Below are 25,115 nucleotides of genomic sequence, written 5' to 3'. Positions count from 1 at the left end.
AGGAGAAAATTCATTAATGGGAAAGAGGAAATGGGCATGGCCATCTCAGACCTCTATCTCTGGCCTTCCAAATGGCTCCCCAAAAAGCAGCTGCTTCCCTCCAGCACCTGTGTGGGAAACCTGATGTGGCTAGCTCTGCTCTTTAAAACTGCACTGCAGTCAAACACCTAAAGAAAGTAGTGTAAAATTCCCACAGAGAGTTGAACAGCTGCTTGCTGGAGGATGGGGGGCTATCCACCGAGGCCACTCTAGCTGAGAGTTGCTGAGGAACTTTTAGATTTGTTGCAACTGCTGCTGTTCTAGAGACAGCAGAATAGCATCCTCCAGAGATATCTATTCAGTTCTTTCAGAGGGTTCTGCCTTAAAGAGGTGCTGTTGCTTAGGCTAGGTGTGAAATGAGAGAAACTACCAATGTTCTATGAAGTTTAATTTGAAGAGTATAAGAGGAAAGAAGAACATTTTCACTTCCAGCTTGAAAAACATTTGCCTGCAGTGTTTGTAGCCCAGCTCAGCATGGCACTGGAACACTTTATTCAGGGAGTATAAGGGAGAACAGAACCGGAAGAGTTCCTGGAGATAAGCAACAAACAACAACAGAAAAATAATTTTAAAAGTACTTTTGGTTTGAGTCATAGATGGGGTACTTTGGATAACAAAAATAGAATTTGTGTGGTCGGTGTGTCCTGTCCATTATCACACTTAGTCTTGGCTGGTAGCTGATTGGAGCACCCCACTCCTGGGTCTGGTTTGCATCAGTCTGAGGCAGCCTGTGTGTGAGGCTGTCCTGGGGTGGGATCACCTGCATATGGATAGCTGTGCCACAGCAAGCCAGAGGCTCTATGGACCAGAGTGGGATAAAACCCTGCTACAATAGCTCTGAATCTCAAAGAAAAATCTCTTTTCCATTCAACAGACAGTGGGAAATAGCAGAGGAAGCACATGTCTCATGGCTTCAGTCTCTCTACATCCTCTCTGAAGGCTCTGAAAAAGGCAAGGAGCTGATCTGTGTACAGACTACCTAATTTCCCTGGTATGACATAGCGACTCCATTTTTGTTTGACCCAGAACACGAGACAGAGAGAGTTCACATGAATATTAAATTTTATATCCATGCCAAGCAAGCTGTAGTTTCTGTTTTGTATATTATCTTTTACTAGTTCTTGAAAGCACTGCAAAGAAAAAAAAGTCACACAGGTGAAAGGAAGCAATTTGCCACAAACAGGGTAGAGTGGTGCTTATACACAGTTGTGCTGTTCACAAAGTTTTTTATTTTCATTAAACAATGCAAAAAGCCCGCCTGTATCCCAGTGAATCAGAGATCACAAATATTGCCTGCCCGTTCCATCACGTTTCTTGTCATTTCTTTGCAAGCCTCATGCTCCTCAAGGTGAAGTTGTGGCACAGGAACACAAACAAGGCCTGGTCCAGCCCAGCAAGGCAGCTGGGGTTGCCCATGTCTTCAGCTGCGTCTCTGGGTCCACACTTGACCCACATTCTTCACATTTGCCCAGAAGAAAGTACATTTCCCTTAAAGCATATTAAGTGTACAGGACCAATTAGTATTTCTCTAAGCTTCCCTGTAGTTTAAGCATCAGCTTCCAGGCTGTGTGAAGTATAAAGTTTGTCTTCTCAGAGATGGGGGTCCATGCATTACACCTATCTCAACTGCAGTTTTAACACGTCTTCAAACAGCTTTCTGTGTCCTTTTGCACAGTTGCATAAGCAGGCCTGAGACATGCCATAAAAGCTAAATGAGGAGGCTTCCCTTTTCAGTTGTCAGCTTCACAAATCTGACTTTGGCACAGAAATGCTGATGTGTTCAGGCAAGCTTTTCCCAGAGATGCAGCCTGTTTAATTTGTCTAGACTACCTGTAAGATGTTCAGGGTTGTATTTTACACAGCCTTTTTCAGATGCTTTTGCATCTGAATTGCAGCATAATTCATTAAATATGATGCTAAGCAACAAACAGAAAAAACCCAAACTAATAAGTTTAAACCATGATGGACATATCAGTTCTCAATGCAATGCTTTAGCTCCTGCTATGAAATCTAAATTCTAACATAGTGACATGTTGTGGCATCAGCTACAGGCAACAGAAGCTTTATAGCCCTCTCAGTACATTAAAATATGATGAAAGCTAGCCATATTTAAAGAAACTTTTCAGATACTAGCTGCTATACATTGCTGGCAACACTTAGAAAATACTAATTGCTTTATAGCTAATTTTGTTCTGATTCATATATTGCTTAATTAGGATTTTACTCAGGAGCAGATGGCTGTCTTCATTAAATCATGATATATTCTACCCAAAAGGAAGCAGCTGTTTTTTTGAATACACTATAATTTATTTCCTACATGCCAGAAATCACTCTGAAGGGAATCCAGACTATAATCATTCAGTTTGTTTTCATTGGAGCTTATTTACAATAAACTCTGAAAGTTTTTAGCAAACAGAAGTCAAATATAGGTGACATTTGTTAACAACAAGGGCAAAGTTCCTATTGAGCATGGTACTAAATCTATATTCATGGAAGTACTTCCAGATGTACAAAGATGATGGTCCTAGCATGGTACATGCTGTATACAGACATCAGTAAAAGTAGCCAACATGCAAATAGCTTCCAAAATGTATAACAAAACAGACAAAGGACAAGAAAAAAAAAGTTGTGGGTTTTTTTTTCCTACCGTTTCATGACAAAAAAACAGAAAAGAAACTTGGATGATAAAGAACACTGTCAGAGTCCCAAAGACTGTGGCAGACAGGAGAATGAACCTGCCTCTAAAATGACCTCTCCTTTTCTTTTTGCGGTTTCACTGAACTGAGCTGGTTAACGCAATTGGCAAATGTCACATACAAGCACTGACATATTTTGTAATTCTTCTCAGTGCATTTAAGAAAAAGACAGCTTTTCTTAAGAAAGCTTTTTCTTAAATTATTGGTCTCCAAACTTCTCTCTACAAAAGAGGGCAGAGTTGAAGCTCCCAGACTGTGTTGTCATTGCTTCATTTACTGTGCATTGATATGCAGAAGTCATCAGAGCTGGATTGTACAGGCGATGATCAAAAGATCCTGCTCTCCTATGCAGAGAGATTTCTGTGGTAGAACCTGAGATCTCTCTATGCATCTAAAATTTCAGGTGCTCCTGAAAGCCTCTAGAAGTGTAAAAGGAGAGCAGGACTCATAGATTGTAAGTTTCAAAAAGATACTGCCTAAATATATTGGGGTTTTTGGACAGTATTACTCTCCTTCTGGATCCTTGTTCCTTCTTCTCTGCTTCCCCTACCTCCACAGCTCAGCTCTTCTGCATCCTACTCTATGCCTCATGATTCTTTTTTCCATCTTTTTTGACTATGTCTTTGAGTTCAAACAAATTCTCCTGCATACCTTTTTCGATTAAGTTATACATTATAAAGACAGTAGCTACTCAGTAAACATCTAAGCAGGAATTGTGCATGTATGTGTGTGTGTGTTAAATTTTAAAATTAAACTATCACAGCATTTGTAACTACCCTGTACAACCCATGTTAGAAGAGCACTAGAAGGTCTGATTTTACCAATGACAAATTCCTTTTTCAGATTTGAAAAGGAAGTAACAGCGACTTATTTTATATAACCTCATGTCTTTTAGAAGCCATATCACGATTTGTCTTGTTTTCCAGAGATAAAATCACCTTATTATAAATGCCCAGTTTGATTTTGATGAAGCCAGTGCATCTATACACAAAAGCGTGTCAGAAAAGTATATACTAGAGACAAGAAAGTGTATATAATAGAGACAAGAAAGCCTCTGGAACCAGGAAAGACATATCAAGGTATATTTATCCATCAAAAGTTTTCCCCAAAAAAACCCACTACTGAGTTCCCTCAGTGTGCTAGCATTTTCCATTTTCAACTCAAATTCGATTTAGACAGAAAATGTTGTTTCAGCTTGTATGCTTGCTGGCAAATTGCCTAACCCAAAAGCTAGAAATTCAGTGACTGATTTCTAAGTCAACATTCAAAGAAGGTTTTTGAAAAGGATTAGATCTTCTTTTGGAAGACTTTTAATTTGGAAAAAATTATGGGACAGGACAGCTTATTAATCTAAAATACAGGACAGTAATTATTTGGAGGAAAAAAAAGTGTAGTTCTCAAAACTGTATGACATGCTGGCAGTTTGCTAAGCCCTTCATCACTTTGTCACCAGTTCTATTAATGTGTACATTTTATGGTTCCTTTTCTCTCAAAATCTGAGAACAGAATTATTCAGACACATACCTAGCTTGTCTCTATACCATAGAGGATAGAAGGGAACAGCACATGGCACCCTGCTTTGGTATGAATGGAAATGACAGTAAGCAAGAGTGAGACCAGGGGATTTTGGCTGAGAAATACTCTTGGGAAAAGAAGGCACACCAAGTATTCAGCAAACAAGCAAACATGCTATCACACCCTCCTGCTTGTCTGCACTAGGACTCATTTAAGACACATAAGCCTTCTCAGCAAGTAAGAAAATCATACTTTCCTCCATTCCTGTCAAAACAGCAGAACTGTCTTTCTCAAACTTGCTTTCAAAACAGTTCTTAAAGGAAAGGTATTACCTCAGGGAAGGTAGCAAGCTCAGGAAATTTCTGTTCCCAAGATGACAGTTTCATATACTTACAAACAACTTAAAAGCAGAGGGCTGTGCTTTGCATCTGTAACCATAGAAACAGATACCAGCATCTGTGTTAATAGAGACCTGGGATTCCACCCTGCATAAATTACTTCATCCAAAAAATGCTTACCTACTGAGGCCATAGAATTAAATAAACATTATTCCAGCATCTTTTACATCAGTGATGTGGAACAGTTTCTTGCTGCCAGGGACAGAACTAAAGCCTCACAAACTTGTGGCTTTCAGAGCCTCCAGATCTGCCTAGCTCAACAGAGAAGCCACCTTCCAATGACTCATCTACCACTCTGCTTCTTTTACTCCTCTATTTTGTTTTCCTTTGTCTTTCTCTCCTTTCTTCTCTTCCCTTTCATCTCTTTTCAGCCATACTCTTCACACTCTCCTTTCCTGCACTCCTGCCTCTCTGCAAGTAAGGTCAAGGAGTAACCAAGCCTTGAGGTCAAAACCAATTGTGGAGAGGGGGCTTGTAAGGTGGCTGCCCTACCCAGAACAGCCACTGACGTCATTCCATTATCATCTGCACTGTCCTTTGTCCGAAAGCAAAGGATGACACAGTGTGCCCTATCCTGGAGAACACCTCCCTGCACTTTAAGTTTACTCATTCCCACTGCCAGCTGAGGCACCAGACTGCCAGTTTTCATGTGTAACAGTGGAACTGCACCACATGCCCTAAAGCTAAGGGCTTCATTAATGAACAATATGCATTATGTGGTACCTGTAGCGCATAGAACATCATTTTGCTCAGTAGAAAAAGTGGTTATTTTGGATTACTCTTTAATGGAGGGCAGATGCGAAAATAAATAAGCCCCACCAACTTCTTTCAGAGAGACATTTTCTTGTACTTCACAGTAATAAAAATATAACTGCATTTTTTAATGCATCTGGCAAACACAGATAGACTAATAGTAAAACTGACATGCTGAAGTAGCAGCGATTTGCTAAATTTGACATCTTACTCTCCTTAATACATCAGGACACTGGAACCAATCATTCATAAAATCTCCTTTGAGATTTATGGAGATCAGGTTGAAGTGACAGTCCATGGTTGCCGGTTTACTATTGTTGGAATGTGAAGCCAAAAGATATGTGTGCAATACAGGGAATCTACTAGGCAAATTGTGGTGCAGTGTTAGGTCAACAAAAGCTAAAAATAATTTTAAATATCATTCATACAATCCTATTTCCAAACAATAAGAACACTCACAAAGCATTCACCTTTTGAGTTGATTTTTCATGTAGCCAAATATAATCTCCAGATATTTGTCAGGAAATAATTAGCTGATATAGATCGTTGTATTTTACATTTCTTCTTTGTTCTTACTGCTGGAAAGAGACTCAGAGAGGGATGGAGAGAAAGACTGATAAACAGCATCTAATCTCCCAAGTAAAATAGCTTCACTGTTCATTCCCAGGTCTCTGCCTGATCATCTTGCTACATTATTTTAAATTACTCCAGGACTTCCTTTTGAAGTGAACCAACTACTTCCCTCCAAGACAAAACTGGAACATAGTTCTGAGACTATTTCACTCCAGGGACTGGTTGCTTCAAGCAGGATGAGCAGGACTGTGCCTAGTTGGGATGCCTCTATCCTAAAGAGTCTTCAGCCATTTCCCACCAGGCTTTGAACCCCCATGTACTTTCATGCCACCTCCAAGGGCAAGCACCATACAGTCTGGCCTTCAAACTACAGGAACTTGCCTCTGGCAGACTGTGACACTCCTTGGGATATTTCAGGAACTCCAGAAAAAATACCTCCAACTCCCTTCTTTCCATCTCTCCCCATAAAGGACATTTTTGAGTAAGAGGAGCATAAAGAAAGCAGCTTTGGAAGTAACAGCAGATATTCATACAGTGTCAGGTACCATTCTGCCCCAACACCTCCTCTCATGTTGTCAAATACAGTACTATGCACGTGAAAAGATGTTTTAAAGTGTGTGTGTGTATGTTATTACTGGAAACAGCAAGGGGATACAGACTGCATTCATAATGTTTGTACAGTGCTCAGCACCACAGAGGTCCAGTTCTCCCACGACTTCTGAAAGTTGTCTTGATTAACTCCTTCTTCAAGTCTCACAAGAGCAGCATCAGACCCACCACACAGGAGATGCCTGTTCTTCTCTGTACCATGGGTAAATGGCATCTTCTCCTCTGTATTGCATACTTATGGCAAATTTATAAAAGCTGTACTTCTGCACAGAAACTTCAATTATTTTGCCTTCATAGTGGCTGCTAAGAGGCCTTTATGAGAAAAATATTTTAGGACATTTTCTCTTTTCTAAGAGATGGTAATTTTCTACCTACTATTAGTTACCTGATATTCTTGTGGAATGACAATTTTTGGAAAGGGGTGATTGTGACAATCTCCTAGCATCTCCCACAAGCTCTTGGTTCAGATTTAACATGTGTGAAAGACAACAAGCAGGGGCAAACAAAGGGGGAAAAAAGGGGGGGAAGGGGGTAAAAAAATCAACTTTGGATTTACATTCAAATGCATGCAAAGCTGGAGCAAAATAACCCAGAAAAAGAACAGACCAGAAAGATAACCAAAGCCCATCGAAAGCTGACACTGTTCTGTTCTTTGGACATGCATTGATCTAACATATATTAAGCAAACCAGAGTAATACGGAATGACCCCTGTGGGATAGTGGGATCAGATCAGTAGCAAGAATTCTGGAATTTTTTTTATTACTATATTTATTAAGTTGGTTGTCTTGAGCTCTCTCCAAGTGAATGATGCAAACTAAGGCAATCTTTTTGCACTTCAGTGCAACACAGGGACTATCCCAATTGGAAGGACCTAATTTAAAATATGCTGGCTAAGATCTTGTAGCCCTTGATTGTGTTGGGAATGCACAGCTTCAAATTAGCTCCAAAAATGCTCTACAAGAAAGCCAGAGTCATCATGTTTACTACTTCACTTTGCTGAGGCTTTGAGGAACTTTATGCTTGCTGTTGCATTTCAAAGCATACTTTGTGGTTTTAAGTGCTGTTTCCTGAATAGACTCCCAGGCATTTTCCACACTGCTGGTAAGTTTAAGGATCTGAGAATTAAGGGGTGTTTATTACCTTGGGAAACACCAAACTTTACTTTAGGCTTTTACAGAAGGAAGCTGACACCTGAGTTCCTACTAAACATTTCCAAAGGCTGCTGATAATTTGTTTCATATTTCTGAAGCAACTTTTAAAAGGCAGCACTTGAAAGTAATATTCTGTTTTCCTTGAGATCTCAGTAAAAATTCATAACAGCAGCAATAACAAAAGAAATTACATGACCGAGCATGATACTGCTTGAGATGTCTTCATTTCCTGCATCACATCAAAATTTTAACACAAAAATACGTGCAAATTTGGTTTGGTATGGAAAGAAGGTACTGCTCTTGCTTAACAGGGTTGCAGACTGAGGGCCAATGATAAAATACTCTAATGTTTGAAATTAAGGACAGTGATCACAAGTAATCATGTTATCACTTCCAAACAGGTACTTAATGCATCAGGTAAACCTTGCTAATTGCCCATCTGAGTGTCTCTCATTTCCCCCAGCCACAAATAAAATGTATTGTGATGGCCTAAGAGTTTCCCGCTTGTCACTTGAGCTGGTACCTAACTATGCATGTGATCTTATGTACACACTAACTGTGAATCAAAGTGCATCCCCCTAACCCATCATGTATCTTGTGACTGCATGAGGCCAGGATAACAACCTTGGTAGGTTCTGTAGCTCAGATGATGTAGGGTAATTTATCAAGCCATTCATCAAGCCATCAAGCATGAGGCCAGGATAACAACCTTGGTAGGTTCTGTAGCTCAGATGATGTAGGGTAATTCATCAAGCCATGGTAACACCAAGTAGTTTTTCTAAGTTTTTGTCTATACACTTGAAGACTAATTAATCTCACACGGGATATTATATGTAATACTTGAACTATGCTTCAGCTCAACTTCTGCAAATGAAAATAGCTGTGCGAGAGGCACTACTAAGCCAATCCACTCAAAATTCATGAATCAGACTCAAATCAGAAGATTGCCAAAAAGTTCTGAGGTTTCTTACTTGCCTTCTGGGTTTCCTTACTTGCCCTAGAATCTTTTCACTTTTTTCCCCCAAACCCTACATACTTAAGTCCTGCTCTTTAATATATAAACACTGATATGCTTGAATTTTCATTCAAGAATGGGGATTTGCAAAAAGGTATTCATTGTCATGAGGCTTTAGGTAAAAGTATAGAAGATATAAACTTAACAAACAAGGCAGCCTTTTAGTAGCACGTACTTCACCAAAGTAATATGTGAATGGGGGTGTTCGAAAGCACAGCGCTTTAACACAACGCAGAAGACTGAAATCCAGAACTAAGCATGACATATTCTTGCCTGGATTTCAGTGACTAAGAAAATAAAAGCAAGGCTGATTTTAAAAACTTAGGGTTCAAAGAAAACTTGTGGAAACATCTTGGGTCAACCCTGTCAATTTTTATCTCCACAGAAATGTACAGCAACTCACTGATAAAATATAAAGTGCAGTTAGCCAAAGGAGAGAAGCCAGTCTCTGACTCTGAGTCACAGCCTGAATTTGCATCCATGGACATTCACAAAGGCCAGGTTTAGCACCATGAAGAGGAGAGACAGGCTCCTCCACCAGGATCTAATTTAGCCACTCTTTTCAGGCCCTCAGATATCCTTTTCTGTCAGGAAGTCTTAAATTACACTTAAATTACACAGAGGTTAATGATCATCAACCTCTGAGTGGCATGATGAGATAACCCTGGTAAAGAAGGCCGCCTATTTAACATTGTTACTTTAATGGTGTGACTGGTTATACATCAGCATAATTAATGCCCTGCCACTTTAACAGTTGCTGTTATTGGAATAAGTGGTGTAACTGATGCATTATTACTTTAATTCTTCTTCATTATGAAGGTTATTAAGGTGCACTGTAAGTTAGAGTAATTGTACATTTCAACTAAATGGTTAGGTAGTTTGGAAGTAAATAGCTCTGGGATCTAGCACTGATGCTTGCCTCTGAAATGGACATCAAATTTATATACATAAAAATGTTGGGGGTAAAAAAATTGGTGGGGGTAGAGAGGTGGAAACATATGAAAACAAGTGGGTGTTTAACTTCATTGATTCTATTCCATGTAAGTTCATAATCCATCTCATTTTTCTTTTGTACACCTCCGCAAGTTTCTAAGCACTTCAGACATGTTACATCTCTGAAAGAGCATCAGACAGAGATGTACTTACCCATTTTTCAGAGAGCAGCTAAGCACTAGATGCACTACAGCTCAGCACTGCAAGAACTAAGCATTGCACTGATTAAGGGTCTGCCTCCCTTTGTACTGTGAGTAAAGATGACCTTGTTCTGCCCATACTCTGAGTGACCAAAAGGAGCGTGACCATGCATGGCTTACCCTAGACAACTCGCTAATGCAGTCAAAGCTAGTTGTCTCCAGACTTGACCACTGTAACTTCACAGCTACCTACAGTGCACTATGACATCAATGCACAATGACATCAGTGCACTATGACATCCCAGAGTGGAGTCATCAGGCCTTAGTCAGCTATGGAGGTCCCCTCTGTAACGTGGGAGACCAGATCAGCCATGCATTTTAAATGGGATCATTAAGAAGGCAGCGAGCTGAGGTGGGAGCAGACCAAGTGGGTGCTGCACAAACCTGAATGACCACCACAGATCAGTCCAGCCATAACGATACTAGCTGCATACTGAAGCCACCAGTTTCAAAGATTAAGTGTAACAACTTTTATGGCAAACCTGAATAAACCAGCAGCCATAGTATAAAGGACTGCAGTAAGGGTATTCTTACTGAAAAGTCTATGTTTAATTCCGTCTCATTTGGAAAGAGAGACTTTACAGAATTATTCTTATTTGAAGAGACAACCATGTCATGGAGGATTTCAGCAGCAGCATTGAAGAAGTGGAAGACAAAACAATGAGAGAAGCTTCTTGACTGAGATATGAAAGACTTTCAAATTAATCATCATCTGTTGCTGATGTTGAACTGGCCAGAATTTCCTGGTGTCTATGTGGTAGAAAAAGGTGGAAAGGGTGACTTTTCACTGCCCCTTGATTTCTCCATGCCCCGTTAGTCCTCCTAGATTGTGAGAAAGATCATAGAAGACAGCCTATGCAGCTAAAGGACACTGGTCATTGTACTGAGAGAAGGTTGTCTCTTGAGAGAAGATGATCACACCTTCACACAAAATGGCCTGTAACAAATACATAATGGTTTATGATCCCACAAGTAAGACTTACAAGTAAGTGTAAGTCACTTGAGAATACTGAATTATATCTCTCCATCTGCTGCTTTGTGGCAGGACAAGGAAGAGGCACAACCATAGTGTCTGAGGTCTCTAAGGATGCAGTGAGGCTGGATGGGACAAATTAGTCCATATCATAATGCTGCTGAAGTCCATGATGAGTCAGGGATTAAGCTGACCAAGTCACTATTTTTTATTCTTCATTCTAAAAGAATTGACATGTTAAATCACATATGCAGCAAATATATATATCGCAGATGATGTTCACAGTCATAAATGTGGCTCTTGGTAACTAAACTGTCATAAATGTTGCTTTTGCACTCAAAAATTGGACTCACATCCTTGCAAATGGCCAGGCCATCTGTCAATCTTAGAATCACCATATAGGAAATAAGAACAGTATCTATTTTCCAGTATTTCTGTACACTGTAAAAAAAAGATCAATAAGACCACCACTCTACTGGTGAAGCAGTAGGGCATAGGAAGTAAAAGACAATGGGGACAGCAGGACACAAAAGTGCAAAAGATGTAGTAGACAGGTACGTAGTGGTCTACATTTAGTATAACCAAGTCTTTCCCATGGAGTCTGCACATCATTGCTATAAATGTTCCATTATTCTCTTACATGTTTTTAACATAAGGCTGGTAATAATTTTCAGATTATAAAAGTAACCTTTCATCTGCGTAATTTAAAGGAACAACCCTACCTCTTTATAAAATAAACTCTTTGCAAGGTCTTTCATCAATATGTGCCTCATCTTTGGCAATTGTGAATTTGCATTGACACACTAGCAAATATGTTTTACCACTAATTAACACCAGTTCTTTGGCCATTTTCAAGGTTTTATCCCTCATACATACAGACAGCTCACATAGGTGGGAGGGTGGAGACAGAGAAAGCTTTCTCAGAAGCCAATTCCCAAACATGCCTTTGTGCAGGTGGTGAGGTTGAGGTGCACTCCAATTCAGTTGCAACTTGAATCATGTCCTTGTATCACAGGTTTCTGAACTTGCCAGAATAACATTTAGACTAAGTGATAAATTACAAAGGCAACAAGTTCTGTGTGGCAATGGCTTAGTTGCACAGACAAATTTATTTGAACTGTCTGAAACAGCCTAACTCAATTTGTGTTAGATGGCCAAGCAGATTGTAGCAGCTTTCAATTACTCCCCACTCATTCATGGCTGAATCAGAAACCTGCTGCAACAGAGAAGATCTTTTCAAGTTTCTTGGTTTGGTATTCAGCTCACATGGTCTGGGTCTTTGCAGTCATCCTATTTGGGGCTACAAAGAAGCATTCCTCTTGCCAAGATGAACAAACCCCCTTTTCCACCCTTGTTCTCTTGCCAAGACTATGTCAGAACATCTCATTTTATGACATTATCTGGGCAATGGACATTGGTGACACACTGTTCTTTCCAGTGATTACTCTGTGTAAGACTGAAATGGTTCAGGCCAGCTGTGGTGTTTGGGGTATTTGTGTGACTATCTCAGATGACCTTTAGATGATCAAACAGTCCTGAAAATATTTGCGATTTTCTGAAAATTCTGGTGCTTAATTTCTGCAAAAGTAGACAGTAAATGTTGGCCACTTCCTGTCAATCTTCTGAAACTATTTTTTCAGGAATTCACACAGGATGCAATACATCTTCCAGCAATGCACTGAGCAATCACAAGTTATAATCATACTACTGGCAGACTGCATAAAACCAAAAACATTGTGAAAGTCTAAGTCAGCTCAAAAACATATTAGTTCTATTCTAGTCAAACTTGATCCAAGGGCTTTTGAAAACAAGGACACCAAGTGGCTATGTAAATATTTCATTTCTTTCTAGAATTAACGTCTCCCACTAAGCATTAAAAAGGCAAATGTGACTGGTCACAAGAGGATATATTTCTGTCCCATCCTTCATAGACAGGCATGCAGACAGCAGATATAGGAAAAAAAGAAATTCAGTGAAACCATTCAACACATAGCTGGGTTCTCCAGTTGTTTGTTATGCATGTGGTAGATTTCTGTGACTAGATCTGAGCACCTGAAGTCATTTCACACTCTCCTTTTCCATGGCTAGGCATACACTCTGTTTCCCCAAGGACTGCAGATATTTACATGATGGATTCACAAAAGAATAGCCAGACAACAGATCCATTTAGCCTGGTTCCCTTTCTTCTTTCTGCAGTGAGTGATAGTTTAGTGAGAGATGTTTAGTGTAAGAATTTTAGAATTAGAGCAGATGTAGACCAAATCATCTCATAATGCAGCTTAGCTATTTAACTAACTGCATATTTAAATGTTAGGGATGGGATTCAAGTAACCTAACTTCAGTCTTGGAAGGTCTAGATACCTATTCCAAGCTGGTTGTTGAACCCTACTCTCTGGTCAGATGGTGACCTGCAGATAGCAATTCATATCCTCCAAACAAAATATTAAAGAATGAGCTTAACAACCTTCTGGAGGTGCTGGTCTCTCCACATTGACTGTGGAAAAAGGCTGGATACTGAGTTAGACTAAACCACTAGATTTGAATAGCTATGAGCTAGGCAAGAAGAATCCTACCCCAAAAACTAGCACAACAGTAATAAGAGCTGGTGGTTGACTTCAGCTTTTTGTAGTCCCATTGCTTTACGTACTGGGTCAGCTTACACCTTCTGTATGCTGCAGGAATACTGAGCAAACAAACAAACAAACAAAAAATCAAATCTCCAGGAAGAGTGATTTACTACATACACACATTATAGGATCTGAGCCATTGGATTTACACCACAGGAAAATATTAACCCCAGATTTACATAAAGCTGTGGTTAGGGAGCTGCCCACTCACAAAGAAGAGAATGCGACTGGAGGTAGCCTTCCCAAAAAAGGCCTCTCAATTTGTTTGTATCATCCAAGAATGAGTCATTAAAATACTGTTTTTAAAAATACTCTGTAGGTAGTTATACAAGGAAAGAGAAAAAGAGAGTTATAAAAGCTGTATTAACTGCTTATGCCTCAGAGAGCTTGTCAGACAGAGGAGAAAAGAGAAGGCTCCAGGAGGAACTTATTGAGGCCTTTCAATACTTAAAGTGGGCTTATAAGAAATATGCAGACAAACTTTTTAGTAGTGTCTATAGCAATAGGACAAGGGGTAATGGGTTTAAACTAAAAGAGTGTAGACTTAGACTAGATATAAGGAAGAAATTTTTTATGATGAGGGTGTTGAAACACTGGAACAGGTTGCCCAGAGAGATGGTAGATGCCCCACGCCTGGAAACATTCAAGGTCAGGTTGGACGGGGCTCTGAGCAGCCTGATCTAGTTGAAGATGTCCCTGCTCACTGCAGGGGGTTGGCCTAGATGACCTCTAAAGGTCCATTCCAACCCAAACCATTCTGTGACTCTGTGATTCTATGAACACAGACTAATACATCATAACTATCAGAGGGGGAAAAAAAAAATCAGATGGTCACCAGTAGAGTATAACAAGACAGCAAAAATATTTCCATTCATGACATCACAGAGCTCAATAGCTTTAAGTTTTTGTTAGTTGGCTGGCATTTTTCCTCAATATTTCTATAGTAAATTTCAGATTTTCCTTGAAAATTACACTTGTAAGTTTAACTACAAATCAAAACTAAATTTATTTGCCCTGAATTTATCTCGCTTCATGCCTCAGAGAGGCTTTGGGGAGCAGTGGAGTCTAAGCACAGAGCCAAACCTTCTGCGAGGACTGGACCAGTGTGGGAGGGAGTGGGTAGCACTGGGCGAAGCAACCTCAGAAACACACTCTGCCTTAGTTTTATGGATTTTTCATTTTCTATGGGTGAGGATTTGAAACCACTCTGGCTTTCCAGCATGCGCATATAAGCATAACCCTGTGGTTTAAGAAAAATGCTTCAAACAGGACTTCATGTCATTTCCTGCTGAAGGGTAAAGGACCAGCAAAACCTTCCAGCACGAGTCAAGACTGGTTTTATAAATGCAGCTAACAAAAGAGTGAATCCCCTCTGACAAGTGCATGAGGTGTTTGTGCTAGACAAATTAGAGGTACAAAGCTGTGTGTTTAATTCTGACTGAAAGCAATTGAGAGGTACAAATTGTACCAGAGGAACTTTCTAAATTGAAGGGAACATAAGAAAGAGAGGAAAAAAAACCACTACTAAAATGACCTCCACACAATGACAGTTGAGAGATGATAAAAACTTAACCATTTTGAAGAGGGGAAGGGAACAAGGCACACAGGGGGACAGACAGAGAAGTAGTCTGGAAGTTTTTCATGGATAATTTGTTTTTAAGAACAGAAAAGCCCTGCTGCCATGCCTTCTTGGATTTTTTCCAGTGTTACAGATGAACCCATAGTTTAGAGAATACAAAAGCCAGGATTATCTTTTTTTTTCCTCCCCTCACTTTCTTTTTTTTTGTATGAGAACAGAGAAAGGCAGCAACCACGTCAGGAAAGATTTGGTGAGTTTAATTGACCTGTGGTTGTATCCTTTCCTGTGTTTTCGATCATGTCAATTTTCCAAGTGGCCATCAAGTTTTGTCAGCTGAAGCAACCCAAGTATACAAGGCTGACATTTAGAATAGCTCCAGGATTTGCATTCCTCCTGGCAGCACTATCAAGAGGGGCTTTAAGCATGCTTAAGTTGACTTAAAATCAAGATGTCAGCTTTGAAATCAGGCTGTCTTTGATGTTCTTGTCAATAATTCTGAATCTGGCTTAAGCCCTATACACCTTCATGCATTAACAGGCTAGTATCTGAAGCTATGTTCCTTTAATAGATAACACACTCTTTTGTCCTTTACTCAGGATTTGGGACCTTTACAGATTTGACTGGGTGATTTTTTTTTTCCCCTCCTCCTTTAATGGGAAAGCACAAATGTTTTCAGTCTGAGGGGAGGAAGGTGTTGCAGTGGAGCAAGGACATAACAAAAAGTGAAGAGGTGGAAGTCTTTGCATATGCGTGTTTATGTATCTTTGTGTCTATTCTGTGGCAGAGGTGAACGCAAAATGGCTTCCAGTCACCAAACAGCTTTGGAGAATGAGGTGCTCACAACACATAAAGGAAAAACCTGTGCAAATGCACACCACAGAGGTCAAAAGGAAAAAGAGTCAGGGAGCTCTCTGTAACAAGCAGCTGCCAGATAGCCAGACAAGGCAAAGGAACAGGATTATGCCCAGATTTTCGTCTTTCATCAGTTCGGGGCTATTGCATTACAGAATCCCCGAAGTGGTATCTCACCATGGGAGTTTTGGGAGGAAGTCCAACACACAGCATCAAGATTTAGCTTTCTAGGTCATAGCTCATTCAAAGAGCCAAAGCCCTGACCGTAGAGCTTTGGAGAGTTCTGCTTCAACCCATAAGGAATATAGGAAGGGTCTTGAAATGTGGTTGTTGAGTTACATTTGCATTTCAGAAGTCAGACATCTGAAGACCTCAACTATCCAAACTGAGGATTTTGGTTTGTTTCTATACCTTTTGCATTTAACACTCTGAAGATATATTTAAAAGTTTCTCAGATGGCATAAACTACCATTGAAATCAAAGAAACCAAGACAATTCAGCCTGAACACACAAGCTGAACTTTTGGCTCATGTATGATGGAGAGTTAATCCAGGTTAAAGGAGAATAAGGGGGTACAGCACAGTAGCTATCACAGAATGTCTCCCACATGGATACAGTAAGAACATTTACATAGAAGCTATTCTAGAAAAGTCATCCCTGAATACATTTATACTATAATAACTTTTCCAGTTAATTGCATGGTGCAGACAAGTTCCTAAAGTAAGAAATTAGTAGTCATTGTGAACAGAACTGGAATACTATTCCCGTCCTGGACTGAAAACAGCGAACTAAGAATATTTGGTTTTCTGTGCAGTTGTCTCATTCCAGAATACCCAGGAGTATTTCAGAATGTATAGAAACTTAGGTATGGACACGCACCCCTCAGAAGACTTTTTTAGAAGGCAAAGAACACCCTAAAAAGTGGCAAGAGGTGAATTTCATAAAATTAAAATCTGACTATGGGCAAGATTTATTCAAAACCATAAAAACACATTTTAGCCAGTCCTTTAAGGAAGATAAACACTAGCCTTTCACTAGCATAAAGCAAGATATGAGAAAGAAGAATCTGTAGCCAATTGGAAGTGACTGGGCTATAAAGTACAGGGTAAAACTTTTAAATAGTAAACTGCGCACAGCTCTGACAAAAAGTTAATCATAATTTTGTGGAAATATTAGATGGCTTCTCCAGTCACTTTATTTAGTGCATTCCAAATAATGTCAGTTTCTTCATCACACCTATTTATGGCAGCTTCTTCCAAAATGACCTCTCAGTATTCTGCAGGAGTTCTTATTTAACTATTATGCCAGATCAGCCCTGAAGTAAGTCATGAGACCCAAAATGTCATTATTTTTAGGAAAATGTATTTGAAAGAAATGTTGTTTTTCAAAATTCATAACAGGACAAAAACCCACTAAAGCCCTAAGCCATCCACTGATACCATGCAGCACAAGTCAGCACATCAGCCCAAAATGAGCCCTCCCATACACTCATGTGTACACCAAGCAGAGGGTTAAAATATCCCAGTTCTATGGGTTGCTGCAGTGGGCAGTATTTGAGGACAGTAGTACCACAAACAAAAGGGTTTATAGAGCAGCTGTCAAAATTGGCACTGGGAGAGAGGCAAATTCAGAGTAATGATTGTAATGTGGCACTCTATGTAGAGAAGCAGCCTTGGGATGGATATTTGTACTGAAGTCAGAGTCAAATAGGAGGACTTGTTTTCTTTTTGCTTTGCGTATTGGGTTCATGTCATTTACTTAAGAACTTGAACTTCTTTATAACGAAGTTCAGTGGGGTTGGGAACCAGTGTGAAGGGATGAACAGTTGAATCTCTGGGGACGCAGGAGTGCAGCTGCTGCAAGCAATGTTTTTACTTGCCAACAGTTCTAAAGGAAATTCTCATGCATCTGCTGCTGCACAGGAAATCCTCCTTTGTAATACAATAAAATTTGACAGTAGAGTGTAGCTTTTGCCAGGGAAGAGTTTGTGTACTCCTTGCCTCTATCACTCATATGGCATACAGCATCACCCACAATTTTTTTTTTCTGTGCTATAAAAAAGGAGAAACTTTACTAAACCAGCCCTACATTCTACATTTAAAGCCAAATATCCCTTATTTTACTGAAGTGAGGCTTTGGTGGCCAGACAGAATGTTTAACTCTGCAGTTAGCAATGAAAATACCAAACCAAAATTTTAGCAAGTACACAGATCTGAAAGCTGTGTCTAGCACTGCAAAGAGAAACAGCACAAAATCTTCATAGAATCAGAGATGATTAAAGCAAGAAGAAGCATGCATGAAGCAAGCACTTACAATTCATAAGATCATAAAAAGTTGGCAGGCAAAGACCTCAAGAGGTGGCCAAGCACCCACAATGGCAGGATATAACCCACCTTTTATATTAAAACTAACAAAAGTTTGTCTACCTTGTACCTAAAATTCCCCAGAGATGGAGACTGTGCTGTACTTAGCCACCTACTTCACTACCCTTGCATTAGAAGGAGGTCAACCTTAGAAAGAACTTAGATCTTCCTTCGTACAATCAAAACCTATTCCATCTTTTCTTATCCTTGATACATAACCCCTTTTCCTGAAATCTTTAAAGCTCATTTTTGTTGTGAGGCAGCCTTCTGCCTGCCTTCCTAACAGAAGTCATCTCTTCTCTCCTCAGTATGAACTGATGTCCCACCTTACATTCTCTCAAGGGCAGGAGTTTGGCTTTTCTTGCTAATTGCAAGGCATCATGTGAGCTGATGGCTCTTTTCCAAGTAATAATAATGCATTCTCTTGCCATTCCCTTTAGCCATTTAACTTTTAACAGACTTTCAAAGTGTCTGGTGTCCTTCTAAGGTGTATCACGTACAGCAGAGTGAAAACTTTCTTGCCATAAGAATATAAAGCTGTGTACTTTTCCATTATGAAGTACTAATCCTGCAAACACCTCTGCATTCTACCACACTACTGGGAAAAGTAGATATATTGTTAATGTATTTCATCTGGACCATGTGAGCAGTCCTTTTGTAATCTCTTGCATGCATATGAGTCCTTTTAAGTGCATTAACTTGATTTACAATAAGCAATAACATAATAGGGATTTGAGATTCTAAAGTTAAGGTTTCTTAATAAAGTAAATATTAACTCTGATCATAGATGATGGAAACTGAAGCTCAAAACACCTTGTCCAAAATGCAAGCACTAGAGAAATCTGTAATTCTCCAGACTACTGTTTGCACACCTCCCCAGTATGGTATCTCCCCTTTTAAATTAAGAAAGTAGGTAAAACAGGTCTTCTTAAAACGTCAAATTAAGGATTCTGAACAGTGCACTTTCATGAGATAAGAGAAACAGGTTGGACTTTAAGTTCCAAATGCACTTAAAAAAATAGCTGAAGTGCTCTCATAGTTTTGGGGAAAATAAAAAAAAATAATGAATTTACTTAAAAGCACTCATTTTCATTAGTTGAGATCCATTTTGACTGGTAATCAAATATAGGACCACTACTGGTTTCTTAAGAACATAACCCTTAAAAATGCAGAAAGCTCCAAGATGAAGCTGTCATTTAATCTCATGATTGTATAGATGGGACAAAAATATCAGTGTTCTCCCACATAAAGATACAATAGGGAAGAGGCATAGCACAGAAGATAACTCTGTACAGCTGAGTAAATATAAATTATATTAGTTTTCAGAAGCAGTCAGAAAACCCAAGGAGCAAACACAAAAGCAAAGCGTTGCAGTCCTATCAGCCCCAGGTATTCACTAGGGCATAATCGCATTTGCTGGTTCCCACTGGAAGGAACTGCATCCCCTCCACGGCCCCTTCCTGCAGAGTTTTTCAGGCTGACCCATGCAAAAGGACACAGACCATGGCTTTTCACACCTTGAGGTGTATGATCTCCCTAGCACAACGGGCAGAAAGGAATCAGCAGTCCTGCTAAAGTAGTCCCAGAAGGGGCCAATCACACATCATACAGCATGAATTAACCCGTTCTGATTCCTCCCCTATTCCCTATTTATCATAAGCCAGAGGACCCGAATGGAAATCTTGGTTGGTATGAGATGAAGTGACCAATGCAGAACTGGATTGTTAGGAGAGAAACACACTGATGTTTCGGGGGAGAGACAGCTCATAGAAGTCAAACCAGTGTGGCAAACTAATTCACTCAGAACTAGAACACAGAGCAGCAACCATTGCCAGAGGAAGGAGAAATAGTTAAAGGATGCTTACAAAAAAAGCCTGGCTACAATACCATGTTTTGGAAGCTACCACTGCCCCAGAAGAGAGCTATTGTGAAGCTGGACTGTGGCAGGACCTGTTGGTGCTCAAGTCAGAGAAAGCTAGAAAGAAATTAAGGGATGCCTTGATGCCAAGCAGTGGCAGAGGACAGTCTGATAGAAAGGGACTCAGCTTAAAGTATAAAGTATTAGGACTGATCATTTATCTCAATTTAAAAAGAAAACCAAACCCAAACATTTTCACTATGCAAAAATAAACTTGATTTGAACTGAGATCATCTAGAAGACCAGACTGCTTCTGACCTGTACCCATCCCGCAAAGAGGCAAACAACAAAAGAACACTGTGACCTTTTCCAAGAAGCAGACAAAAGTCCCTGTCTTGGAACAGCTCATCTGGCAATACGAAAAAGCACGTAATAGATAGCTGCTACAAGAAACAAAAAGTCTGCCAAATGCCACCTGCCGATAAGAAGTGCCAGGACTGGGGCAGAAGCATGCAGTTCAATACAGCTATAACAATGTAAAACAACACAAGGCTCCAGGAATCAGGGAAGGAGCAGGTGATCAATGTTGGCCACCATATGGCATGTGCTGTCATCTAAAGTGGACTGTGAATAAAAGCAGCTCTTGCTTTCTGCAATATTAGCTTCTTTAAATTTCAAAGTGATGCTAATGAGGGCCTAGTTTATTCAATCAATAAAAACAAATCCCTTGCTCAAATCCCAGCCCAGAATCCTCGTTGAAGGCAGAACTGCCACAGAGGGTATTTAGGCTGTTGTCTGTCTACAAACAATAATGTGAAAGCTGGTTTAAGCAAGGACCTTCTTTTTATCCGAGCTGCTCCCATCATGAATGTAATGGCTTGAAACACTTTGCACCTCACACAGCCTAGGCTGGGAAGGAATTTTCTAAATTCTTGTGCTAATGAACATTAAAGGTGGGATATTGTTATCTGTATTTGCACATTTGCAGCAGCAAGTTTCTACTGATATATGAAATGAGAAATCCCCGCCTCATGCACAAGGAGAATTATGCAGACATTGCTATTCAGTCAGTGGTGTGCCACACTCAGGCTTGCTTTGCACATACTGTTCAGCTCATAGAAATGTAGAAACACACAAATACATCGTACCCAGAAGTCTCTGAACATAAAAAAAATAAAGGTACCTTTGGAAGACTTTAAAAATAAATACAGATTTTAAAGCATGGCTTATGTTCCTTCCCATCCAAAGTGACTCTGCCAAACCATTTTCATTCTGGTCCTTTCGGATACCCATAATGCCTTTAAAATCTCTAGAAAAATGGTGGCTCAGGGTAGCCTTTGGGGGAAAAAAAAATTAAGAAAACCACTAACTTAAAAAAGAAACTCAGTCTTAGAATGAAGCAACTTCCTACTGGAAAGAAAGTTATCACTTGATGCTGTCGTATTCTCCCCAGATCCACATGCTCTTTATTAGTGAGAAAAAAACAATGGCAAAATTCAATCTGATGCTAGCCATCAGTGCCTGCCTCCAGCTGCACGGGAGCCCAAGCGCCACATGTGGAAACCTTCCTCCACGGTCTGGCTCCAAGCAGACAGGAATTACTTTGCCAAGGTTGTTGCTTGCCAGTGACAACAGTTTAACAGAGCCGAGGTGTAGTAGCACATGGGTCCAGCATACTGGACTACTTAGTCAGCTTTCCTCAGGAACTGCTAGCTAATGCCCAGCCAAGGTTTTTTATTCAGTTTTAATTATTTTGATGAATCTTTGAAACAAGGAAGCCTGCCTGTTCTGTGTGGGCATTAGAATACCCTTTCTAGGACAAAGAGTTTACCCCACAGTTGCTTGTTTAGTGGGTAAAAAGAAGTGGGTGAAAAGGAAAATTAGAATAACTGTTTTCTTTTTTTGCATTTATTGCTATGAACAGTTAGCCCACACCTGACACTACTGTTTTCACTTAGGCTGCCTGGCCTTCATTTTTCCCCTTCCTATGTCTTTATCATGTACCAGAAAGACAGTCATTCCATTTCACCTCTAATGCTTATATTTTCCTTTCTTCTTACAGTTCCACATCAGAGCTGGGTGATATTTTTCACGCACATATTTTCCCCACCAAAAGCATAAATTTAGTAACATCCCCAGAACCTTTACATTCAATTTGTCTCCTTAAAGTCCTTAAAAATAAGTCATAGTCATTTTAAGAGTCAACACATTTCATTTTGAGATATTCAAACTTCTCTGCTACAACTACTGCTCATTTCAGCATGTCCTTCCATTTTGAAAACAATAAAGCCCCTTTCTCAAAGTTCCCATCCAAATTCAAATGTTCCATCACCCTTACACATATACACTTTTTCACAACCGCCAGTGAACTGAAAAATTAATTACTCGCTCAACCCCCTAACCCTGTGCAGGACTTGGCACCATCCCACTAACACAAGAGGGGACTAAGGGCACGTCTGCGCTGGCAAGAGCGGGCAAGGCAATTGCAGGGCTAGGGAAGCTGGCACACAGGCACCTGAGCCAGTGGAGGATTGGATCACCACAGCTGCAGCCCCACGGTGCTCTTCTGAGCTATCAAGCCCTGATTTTGAGCAAGGCTTACCAGCACAGGCAGACCATTACATGGATGCAGTTATGCCATTTCCCATCCCCAGATGGCAAGCTCTCTCTGCTGACTTTTAACAATTAGCAAGTCCTTGCTGAAAAGCACAGCTTATTAGGGTAAAACTTCCAAGCACGATGCGGAGGCCTTGTTGCTCTGATGAAGTGAGTGTTTACTGAGCTTTGCTCGCCATGCAGGGTTTGACATTCTGCATGCCCCACCATTATCTGCCACAAGCCCTTTTCAGACAGCGTCTTTCTTCGGGTAGAAATCCCAGAAGGCCAGACGTCGATGTTTTGAATTATACAACTAGCTTCTGCTTTCGCCAGTGAGGTGTCAGCTCCCTGCCAGCAAACTCATTTGTAACGCTGTACTTGTAGACTCCCAATAAAAGGCTCTGACAGAACCACGCTTCATGGGGTAGTGGCAATAAAACTGCATGGTCTCCTTTTCTTTATAAAAGGCTTCCAAAAAACTACCACTTCAGACTGAAGCCTCAGCGTGTGGATGGATACAAACCTGTACAGGTGAGATTTACTATAAAACGTGAGTTATTTTTAGCTCCTGTCAGCCTAGAGGAAAAGATTTTTAAAAGTCAATCGACAGAAGAATCTCAGCCATAGCATGAATCATTAAGTATATGTTTCTTTCCATGTTTTTCATAGGATTTCAGTGCATTGATTCTGACTACAAGGGTCAAGGATATCAAAAGAACAGTATGAGGAGAAAGGAAAAAGTGGTCTTATTCCAGGGGCTTGCCTTAAATACATGACAGAAGTTATCACAAATAATTAGGCTGATATTTGCTTCAAGTTACAATTGCCTTTTTAAAATTTCGAGTCTTATTGTAGACTGTTTAATGGGGTAACATATACCACAAAACTGCCTCCAGGACATGTGACATTGTTTATATTCAGGTGCCAGTGCCACCCTGAAATCAGCCAAACGGTAGATAAAGACTGATTTGGTCTGGGGTAAGGAAAAAGAAAAAATTTTTAAAAAGAAGAAAAAAAAGTAAATACAAGAAAATGAAACCAAACCAAGAAAATAATACTGGCAAAATTTAAAATGAAACAGTGAGAAGGTGGAGAATCAATGCATAAATTACTTTGGAGCACTTCTGAAGTTACCAGACACTGGTCATGCTGACACTGTGCTGAATGAAAGGGAGGCCCCTGAGACATCCTTTGAGACTAAGCACCAATGATCAGTAAGCACAGCCTTGGGTACCACTGGAGCACAGCTCCCAAGCACACAGCATCACCAGAAATGCCTGGAGTTTCTATGCCAGCACACAGTGGGTGGCTGCTGGCGGGGCCAGCCCATGCCCAAGAGCAGGCACAGTGCTTGGACTTGCACTTCGTGATCAGGAAGGCAGATCTCGGCTTAAGCTGTTACTTGCTATTTCTGTTAAAAGCTAGATTTGGTAATTATATAGATAGAAAAACATACCCATTCCTTCCAGACATTGTCATCATTTCCCCACCAGACAGTCTGACTGACTCCCCTGAGCGGCCAAGTAATTTTCAGGCAGATCATTGTCCCCTGAGTGTAGGAAATAGGTACAACTGTACACAAAGAAGAAAAAAAAAAGTAAAGTAATACAGCCAGAAGACATTTATAATGCATATATTTTGCTTCAAGAAATGTGTTTTATGACAGAGAAGGGATAAGAGACAGGCCCTGGAGACAAGGTCTCCCTTTTCCTTATTTGTAAGCATGCTCCCTTAAAGAGACACTGAGAAATCTCAGGTTTTGACTACACTGAACCCTGCACTGCATGTTCAGACCAAGTGTTTGTCTTGTCCTCGAAATACTGTCCCAACGGGAAGACTCCCACTCCAGCCTAACAGAAGAGCTTCATCATGTCTCCAAAACTTCATTAACATCACTGGCATTCACAAATCCTCTTACACTGGGCCAACTGTCTGCAGGGTCTATGTAAACACAGACCCACTAGACACGTTATCACACACACACACCAAACATCATTGCAGCAAAAGGAAGCATCTCAGCAGGCACACGGTCAAGATTCTTTGGCTTCCCAGATCCCATTGCAAGCCCAGGGCAGCTCCTCTGTGTTAGGCCCTGCACACCCATGGGTGCAATCCACACTATCATCGCGGCACTGGGATGCCCGTCTGTCTAACCCAGGATGGCAATGTAGCTGCATTACATGACTAGTTTTCACATCCGGCTTCATGTGGCACAAAATGGTCTAGTCAATGTCAGTGCACTGAGATACATAAAACATTTATAAACACCAGCTGCCTCAGGATCTGCTAAAGATCATTCTTTTAGGAGTGTTCCTGTGTGTC

At 40.3% G+C, this 25,115-nt stretch overlaps 1 protein-coding gene across 3 annotated transcripts in view; it reads right to left on the bottom strand.

The window, feature by feature from the left end:
- TUNAR (transmembrane neural differentiation associated intracellular calcium regulator) overlaps positions 1 to 25,115 on the bottom strand; it is a 178,250-nt gene that overhangs the window by 95,125 nt on the left and 58,010 nt on the right. Inside the window, exon 1 of one of the 3 annotated variants that reach the window (XM_075103840.1) lies at positions 24,250 to 24,338. The exons of the other annotated variants lie outside the window; for them this stretch is intronic. The gene's annotated coding sequence lies outside the window, so the exon portion shown is untranslated. Of the gene's footprint in view, positions 1 to 24,249; positions 24,339 to 25,115 lie in introns of those variants that run through there. 3 annotated transcript variants of the gene reach the window in all.

The sequence above is a fragment of the Phalacrocorax aristotelis genome, chromosome 9 (assembly GCF_949628215.1).
Source record: "Phalacrocorax aristotelis chromosome 9, bGulAri2.1, whole genome shotgun sequence".
In the NCBI taxonomy this organism is placed as follows: domain Eukaryota; kingdom Metazoa; phylum Chordata; class Aves; order Suliformes; family Phalacrocoracidae; genus Phalacrocorax; species Phalacrocorax aristotelis.
This window is presented reverse-complemented; position numbering and strand designations above follow the sequence as displayed.